We start from the raw sequence: 18,669 nt of genomic DNA on the forward strand, positions 1-18,669 counted from the left end.
TGAGTCCAATTGATTGTATGTAACTAATATGGTTGGCATTGTTTAGTAATAGGTCATGAGCACTACAACGGAGCTAACTAAGACATCGTATGGGTGCAATGTTCTGCATAGCACATATTTATCGTTTGTGGTATCATGCAGAGTTACTTTATTTATTTGGCCACAAGCTAACATTTTGTTATTCTGCCCACGTCATTTTGTATAGTTAGGGTGTGTAATATTTTGTGCACATGTGAGTGAAATTATTTATGGTTGCAACCTTAGTTGCAAGACTTATGGTTATTTTGGTAAAAGACAAGCCCAATTTCATTAAGGAAAGCTACTTATGATGGCTCCTTGGGCTACTTTGGAAGGAATTAAAAAATACTCGTGTGGGAAGAAGTGGAGCCTTTTACCGCGGCTGGGGGGGAAGATTGCTCTCTATTCTTTGTGCTATGTTAATTTCTTCATACTTTTATGTGTTTTCATATGATTTTTCCATGGCTGATTTATTTGCACATGTCGTTCAATTCTAGTATTAAAGGTAAGTGAATGGTGAGAGATTTCTCCTTATACCAAGATCTTGATAGGAAGCTTGAGTAGCTCCAATGACGATAATTGTTATGATTTGCCGTTTGTCTTTCTGTTGTTAATTGGGGACGTCATTCAATTCTAGTAAGTGAATGGTGAGAGATTTCTCCTTATACCAAGATCTTGATAGGAAGCTTGAGTAGCTCCAATGACGATAATTGTTATGATTTGTCGGTTGTCTTTCTGTTGTTATTGGGGTGATCCAAGTGTAATCTTTTCCTTAATCTGACTATGGGACTTACGGGTTTAGTCAAATCACTATGTTCATAGCATGGTACTTGGGTGATTCCGAATATTTCATGTGTAGGATATATGAAATTAAGGATGGTTGGAAGTAAGTGTTAGATTTAATGCTTATGTGATGTTGTGTACTTTTAGCATGTGTTGCTAATTTGTAATGTGTTTGAATGGACAACCTATGTAGGTTGGTTAGATTAACGAGCTTTGTGCTCGTAAGCCAGAATGGTTGGGATGTGATGGCGGTGATTTGGCATGAGCTATTACCGGGACGGTTCTCATTTTGGTATTTTGGCCATAGTATCTACTACGAGATTTTGTATCATTGTTGGTCGCCCACTTTTGATGTACTTGGGCGTGGATCTATTGAGCCGCCCACTTTTGTTATACTTGGGCGTGGACTTATTAACTTTTGTTGCATGTGAATTAGCCCTTGGGATTCTTTATATTTTTTTCCTTTAGTGGTTTAGATAGGAAGAAGTTATCAAAGCTTTTGTTAAAGCAATCCCCATTTTTGTAAAGAGCAAGCCCATGCATAAACATGCATCTATTTTTGGCTTCTGGGCCATTTTTCATTAATAAAGCATAAATACTTAAGAAGTGGGAGGATGCTGACACTTATTGAGGGGGTATAGATTGCACCCAATACTCTCTCATGTGTTTATTTTAATTATGGTTTTATGTTATCTTGCTCATGGTAATAATTGAAGTTTATAATTTAATCCGTTTGAATAGCAAGTGATGTGTCTCCCCAAGATCCAATTTCCTGTCTGTGGTATCAAAGCTTTGGGGGGAGAGAAGGTGAAAAAATATCAAATTCTTTAAGTCCTTGAGCAGAAGAAATTTGGAAAACAAAGGGCACATAAAGCAGCAAAAATCACTTCTTCAAAGGTTGGAGCTTTTATGGTTTTTCTACAACTAATTGGAGTACTCATTTTCTAGGCCTTCAAAAGGTGTCAAAACAAGGCTTAAATGCCTGACTAAAGGCTTCACGGAGGCTCTAACTAAAGGCTAAACAAAAGACTTAGTTATAAGTCTAGTATAGGCTCTTCCAACTAGCCTCTAGAAGCTCAAAAAAGCATGCAAAGCAGAAAAACAAAAAAGCATGCAAAGGAGAAAAACAAAAAAGCATGCAAACTGCGTGCTCATAAGCTCTTCAAATCCAAAAATTACATTGGAATGAAGATCTAATCCATTGGATATGTCCGGAATGGTCACTTGCACAAAACATGTACCTTGCTTGCAAGCTTTAGTCAAGGATCAAGCAAGTTAAATTTGCAATGGAAACTTGCAGAAATCCATGGTCTCCATAATTACCATCTTCTTTTACTCATAAAAAGCAAGAGGAGATTCATGTGTGGAGCTCTTTTAAGTAGAAAACCCTTCAAAAAGTGTCCAAATTCAATTTGACCTGGCTTCAAACTGAAGAAATTTTCAGCATTTCACGCTTGTTCTAAATGCAGAATTATAACAAATCAAAGTTTTCATAATTGTCAAAATTGGTCACTGTTCACTCTTTCGAACCTTAAATTCTCTTCTGGTACTCAATATTTTTCCACTGATCGACCTTCCCACGCTTCACCGCTACTTTTGGATATTTTGGAGATTGCATTGGACGGCCGCATCACTCTTCTATTTTTCCACGGGTTACATGAACTTCACAATTGTTATTATTATTTTTCTGTTGGACGAGCCACATCACTCTTCTATTTTTCTGCGGGTTACATGAACTTCACAATTATTATCAAGAGCAGGAACTACTATAAGTATTTCTGAACTAATTTTCTTCCTTTCTCATCATTTATGGCTAGTTTTCTTGTATCCCCATCTATTCAAGAGCAACTCAGTGCTTTGCAAGCACAATTGGTCAATGATTGCACTCATAGAATTGCATTAGAAGACCAATTAAAACATCGCAAAAATGACACATACATGGTATTGAAAGTGATAGTGAGACGAGGATTCTATTTGTTGAGCTATCAAGGAAACTTTAGATGCTCAAATGGCTCGGAAAGAATCCCGTATCAGTTACAAGGCTTTCTCTTTTCAAAATTTTGATGGAAAGAAGGATGTATGCACTATTTTAGCTTGGCTGAGCCAGTTTGGTGACTATTTTTTGGGAAAGAAATATTTTATGGGAAAGACAAGGTCAAGTGCGATGTAAATCATTTGATTCATAATGCTGCTTTATGGTGGAACGCTAACAAGAACGGGCGACATAAACCTCGTATTTGGGAGGATTTTCAACATGAAATTAAGAGACACTTTCTACCTCCTCAGTACAAAGCCAAAGACTAGCAGCATTGGGACACTCTTAGATAGTTGGGAGGATATCCAAACTTACATTGAAAATTTTTGGAATGCTCGCATTCAAATGCAATCCATTGAAAAAGTGCATGAGAAGAAGCTTAAAAGGAAGTTTATTTGTGGGTTGGATTCAAAGATTAGAGCGGAGGTTAACATGTTTCGTCCTCATACTCTTGCCTCTGCTAAATCTCTTGCTTTGAATTGTGAAAAGAAAAATGGTGTGCCCAGGTTCCAAACAGGAGAATTGTACTTCTAAATTCTCCAAAGCTTCGACATCTTCTAGTGGTTTTGACAGGCGTTCTTCATTCAAATGACCTTTTCACAAGGGTCAAGATCAAAGAAGCCAGCAATTCAATAATAATAAAGCAAAGATTGGCAACAATAATAATGGAGTAAATGGAGAACCAAAGAAGATAAATGTTCCAGATTCGATGACTCAAGATGAAAACGCGAAGAATATCCGATCTTACATTTTCCATCAAAAGGGGCACTATGCTGATAGGTGTCCAAGCAACTACAAGAAGAAGAAGAAGAAGCCAATTGCTCGGCTTGACATGGTGGATGGAGATGAAGAAACTGGTACTAGAGACGATGATGATGCTTACAATGACGACTCTACGAGCTAGTCTAATGGTAATGAGTTCAATGGTAAATCCGACCAAGAAGATACTTCTAACCTTGACCCTCATTCTTTTTCACCACACACTTTACTTAAAATGAAAGGATAAATTCAAGATAAAGAAATCACAATTTTGCGATGGTAGTACACGATTTTATTTATGAACGTCTTGTACATGCTCTTCATCTTGACATGATTTCTTCTTGTGTTAAAGTAAAGATTGCTTTTCAAAATCAAAAGTATAATTGCACTAAGAAAGTGAAGAATCTTGCTTTATCTATTGCACACAATTTTCTATTGAACATACTTTCTTAGAAGCACCTTTGCATGGTATTGACATGATTTTGGGAATGCCTTTCCGACATCAATACACACCACATATTGATTATACAAAGCACACAATGTCTTTTATTCATCATGGTAAGAATTTTTGTTTACAAGGAATTTTTGAAGGCAAGGATCAACCACTTTTGAGCCATACTCAGGCCAAGAGGGCTTTGAGGTAGAGGGACAAAACTTTCTTAATTATGGTTAACCAACTTAGTACTAAAGAACCATCTCCCAGGGATACATCACATGACTCTTTTCTTTCTAAATTTTCTGATTATTTCCTCAATGAGTTACATCTTGGACTACCTTGTGCACATCACTCACGAGGATCATCAAATAGACATTATTCCTAAACCTTATAGAGTTAACCCTCTTGAGCAAAGAGAAATTCATGCTTAAATTGAGGATTTACTTTCTCAGGACTTATTAGACCAAGTAGTTTACCATATGGAGCACCAGTCCTTCTTGTTGTAAAGAAGAAAAATAATACTTATCGTATGTGTGTAGACTACAAGGCTCTCAAAAAGAACACTGTCAAGAATAGATTTTAAATTCCTAGAGTTGATGATCTACTGGACAAATTAAGGGGAGCCAGTGTCTTTAGCAAAATTGATCTAAAATCTGGATATCATCAAGTAAGAATGGCCGATCAAGATATCTATAAAACTACTTTTAGAACTCGGATTGGTAACTTTGAGTTTTTAGTGATGCTATTCAGTCTTACTAATTCTCTTGCAACTTTTAGTCGTACGATGAATGGGATCTTTCTTGGCCATCAACACTTTGTGGGTTATCTTTTTCGATGATATCTTAGTTTTTAGTAAGTCTGAAGAAGAGCACAAAAATCACTTAGAAATTATATTCAATTTGCTCAAGGAAAATGAACTTTACCTTAATCTTTAAAAGAGTAGTTTCTTCTAGAGTGAGATTGAGTATTTGGGACATATAGTTTCTGCTAAGGGAATCCATGTTGATCCCAAGAAAATAGAAACTATTGTGTCATGGCCGTGACCTAAGAAGCTTCATGAGTTACGATATTTTCTAGGGTTGTGTAGCTATTATCGCAAGTTTATCCGTAATTTTGTATATAAGGCACATCATCTCAATGAACTTCTCAAGAAAACCAAACCTTAAGAATGGATCGAACTTTAAGAGAAATCTTTTCTTGCATTAAAATACGTACTTGCTTATGCACCTGTGTTATAATTACCTATTTTTTTCATGTCCTTTCTTTGTGGCTGAAACTGATGCTAGTGGGTCATCCTATTGCTTTCGAGAGTAGGAAATTTCGTCTTGCTGAAAATAAGTATAGCACCTATGACAAGGAGTTGTCTATTGTAGTCCATGCATTAAAAATTTGGAAACATTATTTGATGGGCTCAGAGTTTCTTATAAAAACTGATCAGCAGAGTACAAACACTTGCTTTCTCAACCACTTATTTCGGATAGACATATTAAATGGGAAGCTTTTATTCAAAGTTTTCAGCCTATTATTCAATACCGACCGGGTAAAGAAAACGTAGTTGCTGACGCTTTGAGTAGAAGACCTTCTAGTCAAAATATATATGTGAGATTGAGAATACATCTTTTGATTCCATGCGTGAGACTTATGACCTATCTTTAGTGACATTTGGTCTAGATTGAGAGAAAATCATTGGAACCTTTTGTTGAGTATTCCTACGATGTGGATATCTTTTCTTTCAGAAAAGATTATGCAAAAGATTATGCATTACTCGACCCTTTAGACATTCTATTCTAGAGGAATTACATCAGCCACCTTAGGTATTTCATCTACATTCTAGACCATCTCTAGTGACTTTTATTGGCCTAAAATGAAATATGATGTAGTTAGATTTGTTTCTGAATGTGATGTTTATCAAAATGTGAAAAGTTACAAGGGTAAGAAACTGGGTTTGCTTATGCCTCTTCTAATTCCTAACGCTCCTTGGGAACAGATTTCTATGGATTTTATCACTAGTTTTCCCATGACTGCAAGCCATAATGACATGATTTGGACTATTGTTAATAGATTTAGCAAACAGGCATATTTTCTTCCTTGTAAAAAGAATCTTACTGCACATCAAGCTGCACACTTGTTTGTTAAATAACACATCATGGTTTACCACAAGTGATTGTTTCTGATAGAGACTCTAAGTTCTGCAGTGATTTTTGGACTACATTGTTTGATAATCTAGGTAATAAAATGGAGTTTTCCACTGCATTTCATCTTGAATCTAATGGTCAAATTGAAGTGACAAATAACACAATATTAGATTTACTTCGTGTTAATGTTTTATCAAATTGAAGTGACAAATAACACAATATTGGATTTACTTCGTGTTAATGTTTTATCATAACCTAAACAATGGGATAAGCATATTAATATTTTGCAATTTGCATATAATAATACGCCACATTCATCCACTAGAAAAGCACCTTTTACAATTGTGTATGGCAAAGTTTTACCTACTCCTATCACTCGTTTGTTACACACTATTTAAGTTGTAGATCAATTTACCATTGATTTTACTTCCATTCTTGATCATGTTCGTAATGCTATTTCTAAAGCACAAGAACAATACACTAAATATGCTAATAAGAAAAGAAAGCACATGGTTTTTCAAGTAGGTTTTCTTCATATTGAAAAGAGACGTCTTAAAAGTGTTGAGACTAACCCTATTGTTAAGTTAGCTCCTCGTTTTTATGGTCCTTTTCAAATTACTCATAAGATTAATGACCTAGCATATAGGCTTTCACTTCCCTCTCATTGGAGAATTCTTTCCATATCAATCTTTTGAGATCTTATAGGGGACCACTCCCTACACATCCTGTATATGAGAAAGTACTTAGTCTTGTTAACCAGGTAGAAGAACTTCAACCTTAGGCTATTATTAACCACATGAGACCACTACCACTTGCACAGTTATAGTGTATAATAGATATCTTTTGACTTTTAAAAATCATCTCCATGAGAATGCTAAATGGATGCCTAAACGGTTTTTCTGTGCCTATCCCAATCTCACCCAATCTTACTTTCAAACACAAGCCTGTTGATATGATGCAACTGAGGACAGTTGCTATCCTGGGCAGGAGGGATGTTACGGTTTGCCCATCCGTCCTTTTGTGGTTAATTGGGGACACCTAATTACCACCATATTCGTAGCATGGTACTTGGGTGATTTTGAATATTCCATGTATGAAATTAGGGATTATTGAAACTAAGTATTGGATTTAATGCTTATGTGATGTTATGTACTTTTAGCATGTGTTGTTAATTTGTAATGTGTTTGAAGGGACATGTGTAGGTTAGTGAGATTGATGAGCTTTGTGCTCGTAAGCTAGAATAGTTGGGACGTGATGGTGGTGATACGGTATGAGCTATTATCGGGACGGTTCTCATTTTAGTATTTTGGCCGTAGTATCTACTACAAGCTTTTGTATCGTTGTTAGTTGCTCACTTTTGATGTACTTGGGTGTGAACCTATTGAGCCGCCCACTTTTGTAATACTTGGGCATGAACTTATTGACTTTTGTTTGCACGTGAATTAGCCATTGGGGTTCTTTATATATTTTTCCTTTAATGGTTTAGATAGGAAGAATTTATCAAAGCTTGTGTTAAAGCAACCCCCATTTTTGTAAAGGCAAGCCCATGCATAAGCGTGCATCTATTTTGGCTTATGGGCTATTTTTTATTAATAAAGCATAAATACTCAAGAAGTGGGAGGATGCCGTCACTTCTTGAGGGGGGATAGATTGCACCCAATACTCTTTCATGCGTTTATTTTAACTATGGTTTTATGCTATCTTGGTGATGGTAATAATTAAAGTTTATATTTTAATCCGTTTGAATAGCAAGTGATGTGTCTCCCCAAGATCCAATTTTATGTCAATAACACCTTGTACCAAGATCCTGTTAGCGAGCTTGATTAAGTAGCTCCAATGATGATACCTCCTTACGTATCAATGGTGCCATACTATGAAATGTCTAAGGATGGATACGTGCCACTAACTGTACTGAAGCCCCATTTGTAACCCCAATTACAAGGGATATGATACGATTGGCACAAGAAATAAGGGGTTGGCAAGAGAAGTTGGGAGAGGTACAAGAGATTCTAGGGAAAACTAGATCAAGCCATCTCAAGCGGTTGAATCAATGTATAAAGGTGAACTAATCTAATATAACATTTGGAGGTACTTTCACAAATATGTATTATAGATCTTTATGAAAATCTGTGATTTGATGAGAACTAGATGACTTGACTTATGTCATGGCATTTAGTTTAGCATTAGATGGTAAGGCAAATCATTGATTTAGATCATTGAAAGCTTGGGAAAGAGTGGACTTTGAAAACTAAGATGGTACGACAAGTCAGTGGTTTAGATCATTTAGTGATTTAGATTTTTGAAAGCTTAGGAAAGAATGGACTTTGAAACCTTAGATTGTTGAAAGCTTAGATAATGTGAAAGGCAAGTCAATGATTTAGATCATTGAAACCTTAGGAAAGAGTGGTGAGTTTGGCATTAGATGGTAAGGCAAGTCAATGATTTTGAACATTGAAAGCTTAGGAAAGAGTGGAACTTGAAACCTCAAAGTGACCAAAGTGGAGTGAGGCCACATAACTACACACATTGAAAATAATGAAATCTTGTAAGCATATATTTTGTTATTTTTTACATAAAAGCATGGGCTGAATTGACTTCTTAATAAAGATAACATCTCTACTCACCAAAATCCACTTTGTGGCCGAATGCTAGAGTCTATACCCTTTTTGCATTCTGAATTATGTCCCACAAAAATACAAAATACATTTTATCGCCTAGATTATTCATTTTCAACCATAGAAACAAAGTGTCTAAAGCATGTGAAAACCTCTAACTTTACCTTTAGCATATACACCTAGGTGTGTGTGGAGTAGTCATCATCACTAAAAGTCACAAAGTAAAGATATGGTGTCCTCTTGGGACCACATACATCACTATGTATAAGGTGTAATTTCTGGCAAAGGCTTGATAGCCCTAGCCATAGCCATGTCTAGCTCTTTCTTCTTCTCCTTCTCCATCCTTTTTTTGCATTCATTAATGTAATGGTCTAGCTTCCGACAGTAGTTGCATTTACCTTTCTTCTTAATCTTATCACCCTCCTCGGCATCCTTTCCAAAAGACTAGGTTGGTTCTACCTTTGGCTTATAAGTACCATGGGTAAAGGCTTTGCCTGTGTCTTTTTAACTGGCATCTCCTACACACATACTACTTTGGTTTTGCCAAGATTGCTCTTCTTATAAGAGCACTGCAACCAAATCATCAAAAGTAAGGGCATTGGGGTTGCCCTTCATTATCAGCTGAAGTGTAGATGCAAAACCTTGGTGTGAATCTGATAGAGTTGTGAGAACATTAGATATACCAAAGAACTGTCCAGATACACCTCATCAATACATGTGAGTTTCTCTCTTAGATCTTTAATCCTTGTGAGGAACTCATCCATTAAATCTCCCTTATTCATATGCTCAAACTCTAACTACTTGCACAAGTATACCACTCGTGCCTCATTTGGAACCGTTCTAAGAACTACTGATAAATGAATCTTCTCTGAGATAACATGATGCCCCCCTCAACTGGTATAAATTGGATACCCAAGTAGTAATGCAATAGCCCCATGTCAGAAACATCAAATGCATGTTGTAAGTCAGTTATGAAAGCTGAAATGTACCCTTATTAGGGCCAATCATGAGCAGACATCCACATAAAGGTTCGGCATTATGAGTTGATACCCTTATTTGTGAACATAGAGGGTACTCTTAATCAGACTCTTTTGAAAAAGAGAAGAGAGCAAGTATGTATGAATTTTTTGATACCAAGCATGCGGAGCCTCTGTTTCAAGCCATAGAGTGATTTACGCCTTATGCTCTGCATGTTTCTGAACAAAGCTAGGAGGCTGAGATACATAAACCTCTTCTTGCAAATCACCATTCAAAAAAGTAGTTTTGACATCCAACTGATGTACATTCCAACCTTTATGCACAGTCAATGCAACAAGAGTGTGGATAGTCGTCATACGTGAAGTAGGCGCAAAAGTCTCATCATAGTCAAGGCCTTCTCTAGGCATACCCTTTGGCAACTAAACGAGCCTTGTAACGATCAATGGAGCCATTAGGCTTTAGTTTTAGTTTATACACCCACTTTGTGCCTATAGCACGCTTTCCAGTGGTGGCATGCAAGTCACATAACTCCCATGTAGCATTTTCTTCAATGGAGACCAACTCCGAACACATGGTTGAAACCCAATTGTCCAATGCATCAAGAGAAAGTGGTTACTCATTACATGCAGTAGTAACAATAAGGGCTGTATTATCAAAGAAATGAGATGCATGTCAAGAGGCAGCTTGTGTCCACCCTGGCATAAGCTGAGTCAGCTTGCTATCACGCAATGTGGCATATGGAGCCAACAGAGAACTCTCTGTGAATCACGGTTATCTGCATCCTCTTCAACAAATGCATAACCCAAGAGGCATCTGGGTCAAAGTGTGGCTGATCCTCTTCTCAACGAATGCATAACCCAAGGCATCCGGGTCAAAGTGTGGCTGATCTAGAGCAATATGGGGAATGCTAGATTGCTAAATTTGCTGACTATCATAAGCAACAACAGCAAAAGGTTGATTCGGAGCCAAAGGGGGCTCAGCTGATTCAACACCTATACCAAATAATGGCAGCAATGTATCAAAAGCATTTGGGGCATCAATTGATGGCTCTAGCCAACATGAAAGCATAGGTTGAGAGGAATATTCATAACGATGACATCTCTACAACCAATAAGCTTCTGAGTGGAGTGGACGGTACATACAACCGGTATCCTTTGCTTTCACTACAATACCCCACAAAAATACATTTTAATGCCTTTGTATCATGTTTATGTCTGTGTGGTGCTGGTACATGCACGTAAGCCACACAACTGAAAAAAAGGAGTGACTACATGAATTTTTCCTTTCCAAGGCTCATAAGCAGTCATAGATTTCAATGCTTTAAATTGAATAGTAGTTCAACACATGATTGGCGCACATGACCGCTTCAAGCAAAAATCTAAATGGAAAATCCTTGATTTTAAGCAGGGGGGAGAAAAAACTACCCCTTGTTCTTTTTTTCATTTAACCTGACTTGTCTTTTGGGGTAATCTTTCAAAAAGCGCCATTGTATGCCAAAAAATAAAAAATAGAGAGTTGGGTAGATTCTTGTAAACTATTAAGGTGGGAGGTTAAGACCACATAAATGGGGCTCATGAAGATTAATTCCCACACATACTTGGGGGTTGATTCTAGGAAAATTTATGGGCTATACTTGGGTATGGCCCATAAATTTGCCTAAGGGTTGGCATAAGAGTTCAACATAGGGATATAAAGGAATAGGCAAGTCAAGGAGTAGAGCCTCTTGCGTGGGGCTAAGGAGGTTCTGAGGGCATTGTGGTGAGGCTAAGGGGAAGCTTAGGCGAAGGCATGTTACTGAGGAGGCACCGGTCGAGTTAATTTATTTGTTTGTTTTTCTTTTGAGAGTAGGTACTGTTTTGAAATTTTAGATGCCACTAGGGTTGATTTAAACCCCTTACCTTCCAAAGGTAAGGGTTGATTTAACCCAATACCTTCACTTTGGAAGATGAGGGTGCACTATATCCCAAGAGGAAGCATTTTCTTATTGAAAGAAATATCTCATTTTGTTGGTGAAAGTAAACTTCCTCTCTCGTTTTGCCAATAAAAACACTCTCACAAAGAGAGGAATGCAAAGCATTGATAATGAATTCATTTTCACCTCTACCCACATTTACATTTTTTAATGTAATGGGGCAATAGGCTCAAGTTTTTTCTTTGAACAAACTCCCCATTTCTTGCATTATTTTGTGGGCCGTCATAAGCAATTGTATGGCTCTCATTAAATAGATAAGTCATACATATAAAAGTTGGGATTTGGGATTTATATATAGTGAAGTTTTCAATTTTCTATTTTTCATGCTACAAAGTCAGGGTTTAGGTTTTACATATAGTGTATTCCAATTTTCTATTTTACATGCTACTTAGTGTTAACCCAATCAAAGGTCAATAAGGATCATTTAAACTCCTAGAAAAGTCACACATCTGAAAGTTAGGGTCTGGGGTTTATATATAGTGAAGTTTCTAGTTTACATGCTATAAAGTGTGAACCTAGTCAAAGGTCAACAAGGATCAAAGGGGACACATCAACAACTAGTTCTTTAGTAAGAGACTTATTGGCTGAAAACACAAGGTTTACAAAATTGGTTAAATAAGTATTAATGGGTTTAACTTCATTAGAATTCAAATCAACCATCAAGAATTTAGCTACTAAAAGTAGTAAATTACTATTTTTATTAAGTAGTAAAAGTAAGGATTGGAAGAAGATGATCACAATGAAATTGTGCAAAGATTAAGTGCTGAAATGTGCATGAGGATCACACGTGAGAGAGAAGGAAGAGAGAGGTTGAGAAATGAAAACCGTAGGGATATGAAATCCCACGATTCCCTTCATGCATATATTATTATTATCAATAAAAAGTCATAACCACTTACAAAGGTTTTGTACCACTTATTCATGTCCATACATTTATTAATGTCCATACATTTATTAATGTCCATTGTGCATTGTGCACATTAGATTGACCTCATTAATTCTAACACTCCCCCTTAATGATCAATCTATTTTCTTTTACACCCAACATATTTCTAAACTTTTCAAACTTATCCTTTGAGAGAGCTTTTGTGAGTATATCCGCTGCTTGGTCTTCAGTAGAGCAATAAATCAGCTCTATCTCCTTTGATTGCACCTTTTCCAGTACAAAATGATATTGTATTTCAATATGCTTTGTACGTGCATGAAACACTGGATTCTTTGCTATTTGTATGCAACTTTGATTGTCACAATATATTATTGTTGGATCAGCCTGCTTCACTTTGATTTCTTCCATGATTCTTCTCAGCCATATAGCTTCACATGTTGCACTCTTTGCTGAAATATACTCAGCTTCAGTAGATGATAAAGCAACGGTGGGTTGCTTCTTACTTTTCCATGATATTGCTCCACTTCCAAGAGAAAAACAATAACCTGAAGTAGATCTTCTATCTTCAACACTGCTGGCCCAATCTGAGTCACAGTAGCCAGCCAAAGTGAGAGTACATGCTGAATTATATTCAATACCATAGTTGAATGTACCTTTAAGATATCTCAACACCCGCTTTGCTGATTTTAAATGAGGTTCTCTTGGATCAGCCATGTATTGGCTGAGCATACTAACTGCATATGATAAATCTGGCCGAGTTATTGTTGCATATATAAGGCTGCCCACAAGCTGCCTATAAGCGGTAGGATCCACCTTTCTTTGATCTCCACTTGATGTGAGCTTTTCATTGACTTCCATTGGAGTAGAAAGAGCTTTTGAATCAGCCATATCAAACTTCTCAAGCACATCTTTGATATACTTTGATTGTGTGAGAAACATGCTATTCTCTTGACGCCATACTTCAATACCAAGACAATAATGAAGTTGGCCCAAATCTTTCATATCATATTCCATGGATAAGCTCCTCTTTATCTTGTCAATAAGAGAGCTATTACTTCCTGTGATAACTAGATCATCAACATACACTATTAGAAGCAAAAGATCTTCATTATGCTGAAATATATATAAGTTTGGATCACTTTTACTTCTCATGAAGCCATTGGACAGCAAATACTCATCAATCCTTGAGTACCATGCACGTGGAGCTTGCTTTAATCCATACAATGCTTTCTTGAGCTTGCATACCAGCTTTTCTTTGCCTTTGACTTCAAATCCTTTTGGCTGCGACACATATACCTCCTCTTCAAGAATGCCGTTGAGGAAGGCACTCTTGACATCCATTTGAGCAATCTCCCAATCATGATGAGTTGCTACAGCCAAAACAACTCTTATAGTATTCATCTTTGCCACGGGAGCAAAGGTTTCTTCATAATCTATACCTTCTTGTTGCACATAGCCTTTTGCAACCAGCCTTGCTTTGTATTTTTCAAGAGTACCATCAGCTTTGTATTTGATCTTATATACCCATTTTGTTCCTATGGCTTTCTTCCCATGTGGAAGATCAACAAGACTCCACGTATCATTCTTCATAATGGAATTATATTCTTCTTCCATGGCTGTCCTCCACTCTTTGCTCTTGTTGGCTTCTTCAAAAGAATCTGGCTCTTCTTCACTTAACACTCTTGCCATGAGTGCTAAATTGACATTGGCTGAATGTTTGCTCTTCAATCTTTGGCTTCGTCTTTCACCTTCAATACTAGATTCTGGCTGCTCCTTCATTTGACCATCTTCTATGGTCTTTATGTACCATTTTGGAAGCTTTTTAACATGGGTAGGTGCTGTCTCACCTCCCCCATCATGTGAGATTCTCCTTGGACTGTTTGAGACAGCCCCTTGAGGACTTTGAGGATGTCCCATATCATCATTAGTGGCTGGTCCCTTATGCTTTTGCTGATTTTCATCAAGAACACGAGCACCTGTGTCTTCATCAATCTCATAAAAGATTAGTTGATCATCAACTTCATGAATTTCATCATTATGGACAGCAAAGGTACCTTCATTGAAGATCACATCCCGGCTGATTATGATCTTCCTTGCAACCGGATCATACAACTTATATGCTTTGGAGTGTGTAGAGTATCCTATGAAGATACACTTTCTTGACTTATCATCAAGCTTTTGCCTCCTTTCTTTGGGAACATGTGCATATGCAACACAACCAAAAACCCTCAAGTGAGAAACATTGGGTTTATATCCGGAATATACCTCTTTGGGTGTCTTTCCATCCAACACTTTAGTTGGTGATCTATTTTGGAGGTACACGGCTGTTTGGACAGCTTCGGCCCAAAAATTTGATCCAATATTTGCATCCTTCAACATGCATCTTGCCGCTTCCACAAGAGTGCGGTTCTTTCTCTCAGCCACTCCATTTTGTTGTGCACTATATGCTGTGGTTAATTGCCTAAAGATGCCATGCTCCATACAATAAGAATCAAAAGCCTCCGAGTTAAACTCACCTCCCCGATCAGTCCGGAGTATCTTTATCCTTTGTCTTGCTTCATTTTCAGCTTGAGCTTTCCATTCTTTGAAGACTTCAAGTACATCTGACTTATGTTTGAGAAAAAACAGCCAACACTTCCTTGAGTAATCATCAATAAGGGAGAGGAAATACCGTGAACCACCCAATGAAGGTCTTTGGGCTGGTCCCCATAAGTCACTATGAACCAATACAAGTGGCCTCCTTGCTCTAAATGAGCTTGCTTTTGGAAATGGAGCCCTTGCATGCTTGCCAAGAACACAAGGCTCACATACTCCCGGTATTCCTTCAATCTTGGGTAAGCCCGTCACCAAGCCTTTGTCATGAAGATACTTCAATGCTTCAATATGCAAGTGACCATACCTCCTATGCCATAAATGAGATAATTCAGCTTTTTGAGTCATGAGAACTTGCTGTCCACCCATTGTAATCAGCTTATACAGCTTGTCATTGCTTCGTATGCCACGGGCCACCTCTTCACCATGCTTCTCAAGGTCTTTTATGATAAAATGGTCCTTAAAGAACTCCACGGACATGTGCTGGTCTGTAATACAGCCAACGGAAAGCAAATTTCGTGCAAGATTAGGAATCCAAAGCACATCTTTAAGCATACCTGTGTCACCATTTCTGAGCTTGATTGGTATATCACCATGTCCTTCAATGCTTTGAGTGCTATCATCACCCAAAACCACTTTGTTTTTGTTGCCTTCATCAACATAAGAAGAAAACCAATCACCATTGCCCGTCATATGGGCTGTAGCTCCCGAATCAACATACCATTCTCCTTTGTAATGAGAGTGAGTTGATTCAGCCATCAAAAGGAACTCATCTTTGCTTTGTCTTCCATCATGTGGGCTATCTTCTTCCACATAATTGCTGTTTTGCTTTCTTGAGTAGTTGGAGAAGCCTCTCCCCCTACCTCTCATGCTTTGTGCATGTTGTTTGATTCTACATTCACTTTCAATATGGCCATCTTTACCACAATAAAAACAGGGACCTTTACCTCTTGGATTGTTGTTGAAGCCTCCTCTTGAGCCTCCTCTAAAGTTTCCTCTTGAATTGCCTCTATAATTACCTCTTCCACGAGAGGTGTAGCCTCTTCTATCATCATGGGAAGAGCTTGAATCTCCCCCTTCTTCATTGCTGGTCTGATTTTGCCTTTCATTGTTTCTCCAAGTTCCTCCTCTACCACGGCCACGCCATGGTTTGCCTTTGACATTGAAAGCTTCATCCTTTGCTTTGACACTTTTTGTGCTATTCCCTTGTCTTCTTAGCTCTTCTTGGAGAAGAAAAGCACTCAGCTCTTCAAATGATGGTGTAGATTCTCTCACCATGAGAGAAGTAACTAGTTGTTGCCATGGGGAGTTAGGCTCATTCATTGTGAGCCCATTCATTGCAATGCTCACCATATCTACATCACTCACCATCTCATCCACCGACACAAGCTGATCAGTAATATCCTTTAAACGAGTCAAATAAGATGTGATTGACTCACTAGATTCCTTCTTAAATGTGTGTAACTTTTGCTTTAAAAACAGCAACCTTGTTGTATTTACCGATTCATAAAGGCCTTGAAGTATGCCCCATGCTTCATTTGAGGTTGAAGCACTACTTATTTGTGGAATAATGCTGTCCTTCACATTCATGTTGATGTAGACAAGAGCCATTTGTGCTCTCCTATCATACTTCTCCCTTTGAAGGAGTTCTCTTTCATATCTTTCCTCTTCAAGCTGTCTTTGATTCTCTTCAAGAACTTCGGTGATCATGGGTCTTCTCACGGTTGGTCTTTCTTCCTTGCCATCCGTGATGTCCCACAAGTCCTTCACCTTGAGAATATTCTTTAACTTGAACTTCCAAATGGGATAATTTTTCCCATCCAACTTCCCACTCTCCGGTAGGATCAGCATATCAAGCTTTGCCTCTGCCATGTAGGCTTTTGGACAGCACACACTTAGTGAGGAAATCTTCTCCACACAATGGAGATTAATGTGGTTCAATAACCACACAATGGACAGCACCACTCTTCCACAAATGACCTTTAATTTGTCATAATTTAAATGCTACATACATTACCAACATGTTGCAGCTTTCCATCAGCTTCATGGTTGATCTTTGACCTTGCTCTTTGCTGGTCATACATGCCATTAGCCCTCTTCCCGGGCAATCCTTTGAATGCAAAATTCTTCAAGTCTTCAAGGGCCTTGACATGCCCAAACACATGGGTTGTGGACAGCAGCACTTTACTTCCATTTTTGACATAAAATCAGGTCCTAACTTCAAGTTTGACACTTCAAACATGAAATGCTCCACTTTGGCTTGAAAAATCAGCAAGTATGTGGTCCCTTGAACATCACATGCATGGCTGGAGCAGTAATTTCTTCTTGGACAGCAACTTGGGCAACATTTGCCTCAACTTTCTCCATGATTTGGAAACCCATTGATAGGGCCATCAATTAATCATTCATTTGCCCCAATTTGGGCAAGTTTTCCATCAAATTTTGGAAGAAAAACAGGGCTGAAACCCTAATTTCAGATTTTCATACCTTCCATTGATCAAATTGGCTTCGTTTTGGGACTGATTTGCACACCTTTGAGGGCTGAATCATCTCCAATTTTTCATGCAAGAAATCGCCTCTGATTTGGGGCCCAATTCTCCATCGATTTGCATCAAAACAGGTCGCTTTGCTTCTATGGTGCTTGCTCCTTCAAATCGCCTCTTTCCTGGGATTGCATGGGACTTGAATTAGGGATTTGAACCCTCTAAATCAATGCTGGTCACCCCTGGACAGAAATCGTTTTTCTCCATGCTCTCTCTTTCCTGCGTTTTTGCTATCCCTGGAACCCCCTTCTTCTCCTCTACACGTTTTGCTCTGATACCATGAAATTGTGCAAAGATTAAGTGCTGAAATGTGCATGAGGATCACACGTGAGAGAGAAGGAAGAGAGAGGTTGAGAAATGAAAACCGTAGGGATATGAAATCCCACGATTCCCTTCATGCATATATTATTATTATCAATAAAAAGTCATAACCACTTACAAAGGTTTTGTACCACTTATTCATGTCCATACATTTATTAATGTCCATTGTGCATTGTGCACATTAGATTGACCTCATTAATTCTAACACACAATGCACACATCAATCCTAGCCACAATCAAGAAAATGCCAATGTGTTACATGAACACTTAAATTTGGCCTTAAAAAATAGTTTGTGGATGTAATTAGTAAAAATATGAGATTAATGATATTGATGTAATTCCTATTTTGCAAAGAAGCAACACTGATAAATTGTGGACAAGAGTTTATAGCTTTGGTAAGAGAATCTAAACACATGGATCTTATTTAATTGACAGGTCGGTGGGCACTTGGTATAGATGCATAATGCATAAGGTATCATTATCAAAGTTGACGATGACAAATTAAGGTGGAGCGAAAGGTCACATTAACCTTTGATGGAAGGTTCTTAATGCACAAGGAGTGGAGCCCATCTTGGATCTCTTCAATGTATAGCAAG

This window comes from Cibotium barometz, chromosome 11 (genome assembly GCF_041138505.1).
Source record: "Cibotium barometz isolate CiBa-2024 chromosome 11, ASM4113850v1, whole genome shotgun sequence".
Classification (NCBI taxonomy): Eukaryota; Viridiplantae; Streptophyta; class Polypodiopsida; order Cyatheales; family Cibotiaceae; genus Cibotium; species Cibotium barometz.